The following is a 7,227-nucleotide window of genomic DNA, read 5'->3' as shown; positions in this document are numbered from 1 at the left end:
GAGCCGCAGGCGCAGCCTAGCACCACCCCGAGCGCAGAGACCAGAAAGGCCGCGCCGCCTTCCCACAATGCTTTTCTACCGCTGGGAGGATCCACTGTTCGCAGGGCGCGGGGGGGGTGGGGTGGGCTGTACCATCAGCCACCGCGCGCTCGCGAGACGCCGCCGTGTGGCTGGAAGGAGAAGTGCGCAGTGATTGGCAGTGGGGCGGGGCTCCAAGGCGGAAGGGGCTCTTCTGCGCGCGCAGTTCTTTCCGCGGAGAAGGAGGTGTTCAGTGTGGCTGCACCTCTCCTCCCAGTGTCGGGCGCGCATGGTCAGCGCTGAGCTGCGCGTGTAGCCCAAAGGCCTTGAGACCTCGTGTTCTGGGGAGAACAGACAGACCTCACCATCTCCAGCTGAGGAAGAGTAAGGTCATTCATAAAAAGTATATATTTACTAAGTATTACTGTGGTCAGGCGGTGTCCTAAATGCCTGGGCCAGGTGCGAAGGAGACAGGCACGGTTCGTGTCTTACATGCTAGTCGGGCGAGAAAGACACTGGACAGGTAACACGTGGACACTGCCTGTCCAGATAGTGTGAGCCCCGAGAAGGGCGCAATGGACGGCAAGGTGACAGCAGTGCTGTCCTGCAGAAGTAGAGCACGAACCACGAATGTAATTTTAAATTGTCGGAATGTTACATACAAAAGTGAAAAGAAACATTAATTTTAATAGTTACTCAACACGGGCTAAGTATTATTTCAACATGTAGTTAATATAAAGTTCGTGATATATTTTTAATTCATTTATTCCTACCAAGTCTTAGAAGGCCGGTGTATATATCTCTGGCACATCTCATTTCGACTGGTCACATTTTAAGGGCTCCAGCCTTGGCCAGTGTGGCTGGAGCACCCAGAGGAGTACACGTGGCCTGAGATGTAGCAGAAGATACAGGCAGAAGCAAATTGTATCTGTGGCACAGAGTTGGGATTTTATGCTGAAATTTTAGAATTGATCAATTATTACCACAAAAACAAAGCGAAGGTCATTTACTGGCTTTTTGCTGATAACCATAACTCATGGAAGGGGTAGAGACTGCAGTGGGACAGGCTGCATGGTGATACCTGGGTGTCCTTGCTCCTGTAAGACCCAGCAGAGACTCATCCAGAGATCACATTCCAGCACCTGTCTTTGTTTCTTTGAAGCTTATTGCTGGAAAAAAAAAATAAAGAAAAGAAAGAAAATCAATCCTATAGTCTAATGGTCAGCACCCAAGGGCTAGCCTGAAACAACATCAACGTGAGGACAGTGGTGAACATGAGCACACAGAAGAAGTAAATGTGTAGTGATCACAAGAAGGTAAATAACTCTAAGACCTTCGTTAGGAAGTCGCTTTAACATATGGGGGAGAAAGAGGTGGGGGAAGGAGGATAGCACTGCCAGGAGTGTCATTTAAAGATTCTTAAGGGTACAGTGTGGGGATTATAACAAACCTAATGTTGCCTTCTTGCTTGAGAAGATAAGGAGAGGACATTTCCTTGAGCTGGAGCAATCAGCTGACCTAGGGTTAGATCCATCTCTGACACTTGTTCCCTTCAGTAAATGAGCACCTCTCTGAGCCCACGGTTCCTCATTTGCAGGCTAACAACTATACTCATGTACCACATAGGTTAGTTTAAAGAGTTAAGAAAGGTTTGTGGAATCATCTAGCACTGTGTAGTAATAGTGACATCCAATCAATGACTCTCATGAGTTAGATTCTTCCTCTTGTTTACCACCACCCAGGCATGGAAACTTCTTGAATTGAGTTCTTAAGGAAGGAGTGAATATGCTGCTGTTTTGTTTTTGTTTTTGTTTTGTTTTTTATGGCTTGACATTTTTGCTCCCACCTTTCTCTTTTCTGTTCTCCCCTTTATGTATCCTCCCTAAACTCTGGGTGATTCAAGAACATGGGGAAGCATGTGTTCCAATTATTGGATTAGGCTTGGTGTCAGGAAACTAGTTATAAATTCTTTATCTTCCTGTCTGCTTCAACCTCACACATCCTGAGAAGGAAAACTCAATAATTAAGCAAAGGCAAGCAGAAAGACATGAGAAAAAGTTAGGGGATATTTTCTACCTAGTCTCCTTTCCCCCCTTGCTTGCTGGGGCTGGGGCTGAGGCAATATATAAGGATGTCCAAGCTACATACAGTATTGGTGCAAACATGGAACAACCTGTTTCCCAACATGTTAGGCAGAATAATAATTCCCCAAAGATGTCCACATCCTAATCCCAGAACCTGTGAACATGTCCCATTACATAGTAAGAGGTGCATTAAGAGGTGCATAGTAAGAGGGACCATGTTATGAGGAGATAAAAATGGAAGGGGAAGGCAGAAGACTTAGAGATGTGGCAGAAGAGGGACAAAACCTTACTTGCTAGCATTGAAGATGAAGGAAGAATTTGAAACCAAAGAATACCAACAGCCTCCTCTTCAAGCTGGGAATGGCCCTCAGCTGACAGCCAGCAAGGAAACAGGGATTTCATTTTGTACAAATGCATGGAGCTGGATTCTGCCAACAACCTGAATGAGCAGGCAAGCAGATTCTCCCCTAGAGTCTCCAGAAAAGAACACAGCCCCGTTGATGCTTTGAGTTTAGCCCAGTGAGACTCATGGCAGACTTCTGACCTAGAGACCCAAGATAATAAACTTGTGGGGTTTTTGTTTGCTTGCTTTTTATATGTTTTTATTGATTTTAGAGAGAGAGGGATAGAGAGATGGGAACGTCAATGAGAGAGAAGCATTGAGTGGCTGCCTCTTGCACACCCCTACTGGGAATCAAGCCCACAGTCTGGGCATATGCCCTGACTAGGAATGGAACTGGTGACCTCTTGGTTCATGGATCGATGCTCAACCACTAAATCACACAGGCCAAGCTAAACTTGTGTTGTTTTAAGCAGCTCAGTTTGTGTTAATTTGTTATGGCAGTGAGAGAAAACTAATACATTCTGTAAGATGTGGAGAGTGAGAAGTGAGCTGTTTTCTTACCTAACTCCTTGTCCCACTCCAATAGTCTCATTAGGATCATAAGTAAGATTTTGCAGAGAAGCAATGCATATTTATTTCATTTTAAATACTTAATCCATGTGGGGTTGTCTCTTGTTTATGTTGGGTGTTAGGGATCCAATTTAATATCCAACTGATCCTATATAACAAAGGGGTAATATGCAAATTGACCATCACTCCAACACACAAGATGGCCTGCAGGGGAGGGCAGTTGGGGGGGACCAGCCCGGCAGGGGAGGGCAGTTGGGAGGGACCAGACCTGCAGGGGAGGGCAGTGGGGGGGGACCAGCCCGGCAGGGGAGGGCAGTTGGGAGGGACCAGACCTGCAGGGGAGGGCAGTGGGGGGGGACCAGCCCGGCAGGGGAGGGCAGTTGGGAGGGACCAGGCCTGCAGGGGAGGACAGTTAGGGGAGGACCAGGCCTGCAGAGGAGGGCAGTTAGGGAGGGACCAGACCGACAGGGGAGGGCAGTTGGGGGTGACCAGGTCTTCGGGGAAGGGCAGTTGGGAGGGGCAAGGCCTGCAGGGGAGGGCAGTTGGGGGGGATCAGGCCTGCAGGGGAGGGCAGTTGGGAGGGACCAGGCCAGCAGGGGAGGGCAGTTAGGGGCAACCAGGCCTACAGGGGAGGGCAGTTGGGGGTGACCAGGCCGGCAGGGGAGGGCATTTAGGGGCAATTGGGCCAGCAGGGGTGAGCAGTTGGGAGCAACCAGGCCTGTAGGGGAGGGCATTTGGGGGTGACCGGGCCAGCAGGGGAGGGCATTTAGGGGTAATCGGGCCAGCAGGGGAGCAGTTAGGTGTCAGTCAGCCTGGCAGGGGAGTGGTTAGGGGGTGATCAGGCTGGCACACAGAAGTGGTTAGGGGCAATCAGGCAGGCAGGCAGGCGAGTGGTTGGGAGCCAGCAGTCCTGGGATCGGGCCTAAACGGGCAGTCGGACATCCCTTGAGGGGTCCCAGATTGGAGAGGGTGCAGGCTGGGCTGAGGGACACACACACACACACACACACACACCTTTGCATGAATTTTGTGCACCGGGCTTCTAGTATTAAATAATGTGATTACTTTTTTTTTTAAATTTCTTTTATTGATTTTTTACAGAGAGGAAGGGAGAGGAATAGAGAGTTAGAAACATCGATGAGAGAGAAACATCCATCAGCTGCCTCCTGCACACCCCCCACTGGGGATGTGCCCACAACCAAGGTACATGCCCTTGACCGGAATTGAACCTGGGACCCTTCAGTCCGCAGGCCAATGCTCTATCCACTGAGCCAAACCGGTCAGTGCAAATAATGTGATTACTTTTTATAATTTAAAATAATTTGTAGATTTTAGGGGGTTTTCACCTTAAACAATTGCATCATTTGTAGAAGCTTTATTTCTTTCTTTCCAATTCTTATACCTATATGTGTATCTCTGTGTGAGAATGTATAGGATAGGACCTCTAGAACAATGTTGAATAGAGTGATAGTAGTAGACATCTGTGTCTTGATTTTAAAGGAATGCTCTTAAAGTTTCAACATGTGTGATTGACATTTTTATGCCTTTCCTATTGTTTATTGGGTTAGGGAAGTTTTCTTCTATTTTTATTTCTGGTATGCTAAGTTTAAAAGAAATTTTTTAAAATCATCGATGAATGTTGACTTTTATTAAATGTCTTTTCTGCCTCTAATGAAATGAGGGTTTTTCTTGTAATTTGTTAATGAGGTGATTGCATTAATACATTTTCTAATGTTGAACCAATCTTACATTTCTAGAAGAAACCAAACTTGTCATTTAAAACATTTTGTTTGGAATTATTGTACTTATGTTTATGGATAAGATGAGACTGTGGTTACCTTCAAATAAATTTTCTGTTCCATTCTTTTTTCTCCTTCTGGGACCCCTATCATACAAATATTGGTCCACTTGATGGTGTCCCCTAAGCTACCTTCATTTTTTTTTCTATTTGCTTTTGTGATTGGATGAATTCCACTGCCCCCCTGTCTTTGCATCGCCGATCAATCCTTTCTTCTGCTTTCCTTTGTTATAGTCATGTGGAATCAGTGAATGTAAGCCTCAGTGGCCACCGGAGCCCGGTGATAAGGGGGCATCCCCTGGGCAACAGCCTCAAAAACTGGGGCCCCAGACATATACACAAGCTCCTTCTGGGAGATACCAGCGAGCTGAAGTGAGGCAGAAGGAGCATGAAGAAGCCAGCCACCCACCTCCCTAGTCTCAGGAGAGTGATGCAGTCAGCCCTTGATGTGTGTTGAATCAGAAGCCTACCCCTCAGGTCACAGCTATTAAAATATGCAAATAGGCCTCTTGCACAGTAAAACCAGGCATGTTTTAGTTGCTGGTTCTGTGTTGTGCCCTGGGGATAGCCATGGTGAGTCTGTGCAAATCCTTTAAGAACTGTCTCTTAGTTCCCTATAGCCTTATAGGTCTTGTAGGAGCAAGCTTCACTGGCTTTCAAAACTAGAAGTTTTGGCCCAGCCAGCATGGGTCAGTGGTTGAACATCGACCTATGAACCGGGAGGTCACGGTTCGATTCCTGGTCAGGACACATGCCCAGGTTACAGGTTTGATCCTGGTATGGGGTGTGCAGGAGGCAGCCGATCAATGATTCTCTCTCACCACTGATGTTTCTTTCTCTCTTACTTCCTTCCTCTCTGAAATCAATAAAAATATATTTTAAAAAGCCCCAAACAAGAAGTTTTGGTTGCCCATCTCTCAGGTGGAGGTCTTAAAAGTTGGGGCACTAAATGTGGGGTCTAAATCCCCATTACTCTGAACTCTGTTTCAGATAAATTTCTTATCTCTGTTTCATTTATCACTTCTTCTCAAGAATTTCATTTGGGGGTTGTTTCTTTGTCTCCTCATTTTGGCTTTCTGTTTGGGTTTGTGACTATGTATTAGGTTGATTCTCTACACTTCTCAATCTCTAGTGCAGGACAGTGTTAAAGGCTGTTTCTGACTGATTAGATCAGACAAAGACTCAAAACTTCAGAAACCGTCTCTGCCTACAGACTTACAGGATTCTGACTTGAATTGCCCCCAGGAAATCATCCTCAGGTGTGGCATGAGTTTTTTCAACAGGGTGGGGCAGTTTCTTCTGCCTAGAGGCTAATTGTTATTTTTAATCTCTTAAGTGGCCTCAGGGCAAGGTGTTTTCCAATAGGGTGTGTCAACTGTCTTCCTCCCAGGCAAGGCAGATGTCTATGTGGGAAAGATGTCCTCCGCTGTGTGAGGGAATGACTCAGCCCAGGAAACTTGGGGGTGACTTCCTTCTGAGCTCTGTCCGCCGAGCCCCCAGTCCTGGGTTCTGCTCTCACAGTTCCAGTCCACTTCACCCTCCCTCTGCTGGAGCACAAGGAGGGTGGCTCCACAGGGAATTTTGTGTGTTGGCCCTTGGCCCTTTAAGAGGGTGCCTGAATTTTCAGCTGTTGCTCCCTGGCAGACAGCACCCCACTGCTTTTCACAGCTAGATGTTATGTGGGTACCCTCCTCAGTTTTGATGCTCTCTGCTGGGGGGCCCAGCTTGAGGATTAGATCCCAGGTCTCAGTGGCAACCCCCCACACCTGACTTCAGTTGCCATCTGTGGGTGCCAGGCCAGCCCTTTTGTGCCTCTGCCCCTCCTACCAGTCTCTATGCAGTATCCATGTTCAGTCCTCGGGTATCACGGTTCTCTCCTGCGAGTTTTCCATTGATTATTCAGGAAGTTTTTCTGTTATTTTAGTTGCAATACCAGTTTGTTCCTGTGCAGCATCCACTTACTCTTTTAATCCTCTGGGGTCTATACCCTGTACTCTTCAGGGAGAAGCTTGGAATTGTGAGAACCCTTTTGGTTGTATGTTGTTATACGGGGAGTGAGGTTTATAGCAGGATTGTTTCTCACTGTCTCCTACCTATTTTGATGTGGGCTTTTCTCTTGTTTGCCCAATGTCTAGGGGTCACTCAGGTAGTTTCTTTCCGAGGGAATGGTTTCATATGTAGCTGTAGGTTTGGTGTCATGGGAGGAGCTTCTTACGTTGCCGTCTTGAACCAGACCCTGACACTGAGTTTTTAATGTCAATTATTAGAAACTAGAGGCCCGGTGCACAAAAATTTGTGCACTCGGGGGTCCCCTCAGCCCAGTCTGTGCCCTCTCGCAGTCTGGGACCCCTCGGGGGATGACCACTTGCTGGCTTAGGCCTGCTCCCCGAGGGATTGGGCCTAAGATGGCAATC

This window comes from Myotis brandtii, unplaced genomic scaffold (assembly GCF_000412655.1).
Source record: "Myotis brandtii unplaced genomic scaffold, ASM41265v1 scaffold230, whole genome shotgun sequence".
NCBI classification, from domain to species: domain Eukaryota; kingdom Metazoa; phylum Chordata; class Mammalia; order Chiroptera; family Vespertilionidae; genus Myotis; species Myotis brandtii.
Note: the sequence above shows the minus strand (reverse complement) of the source record.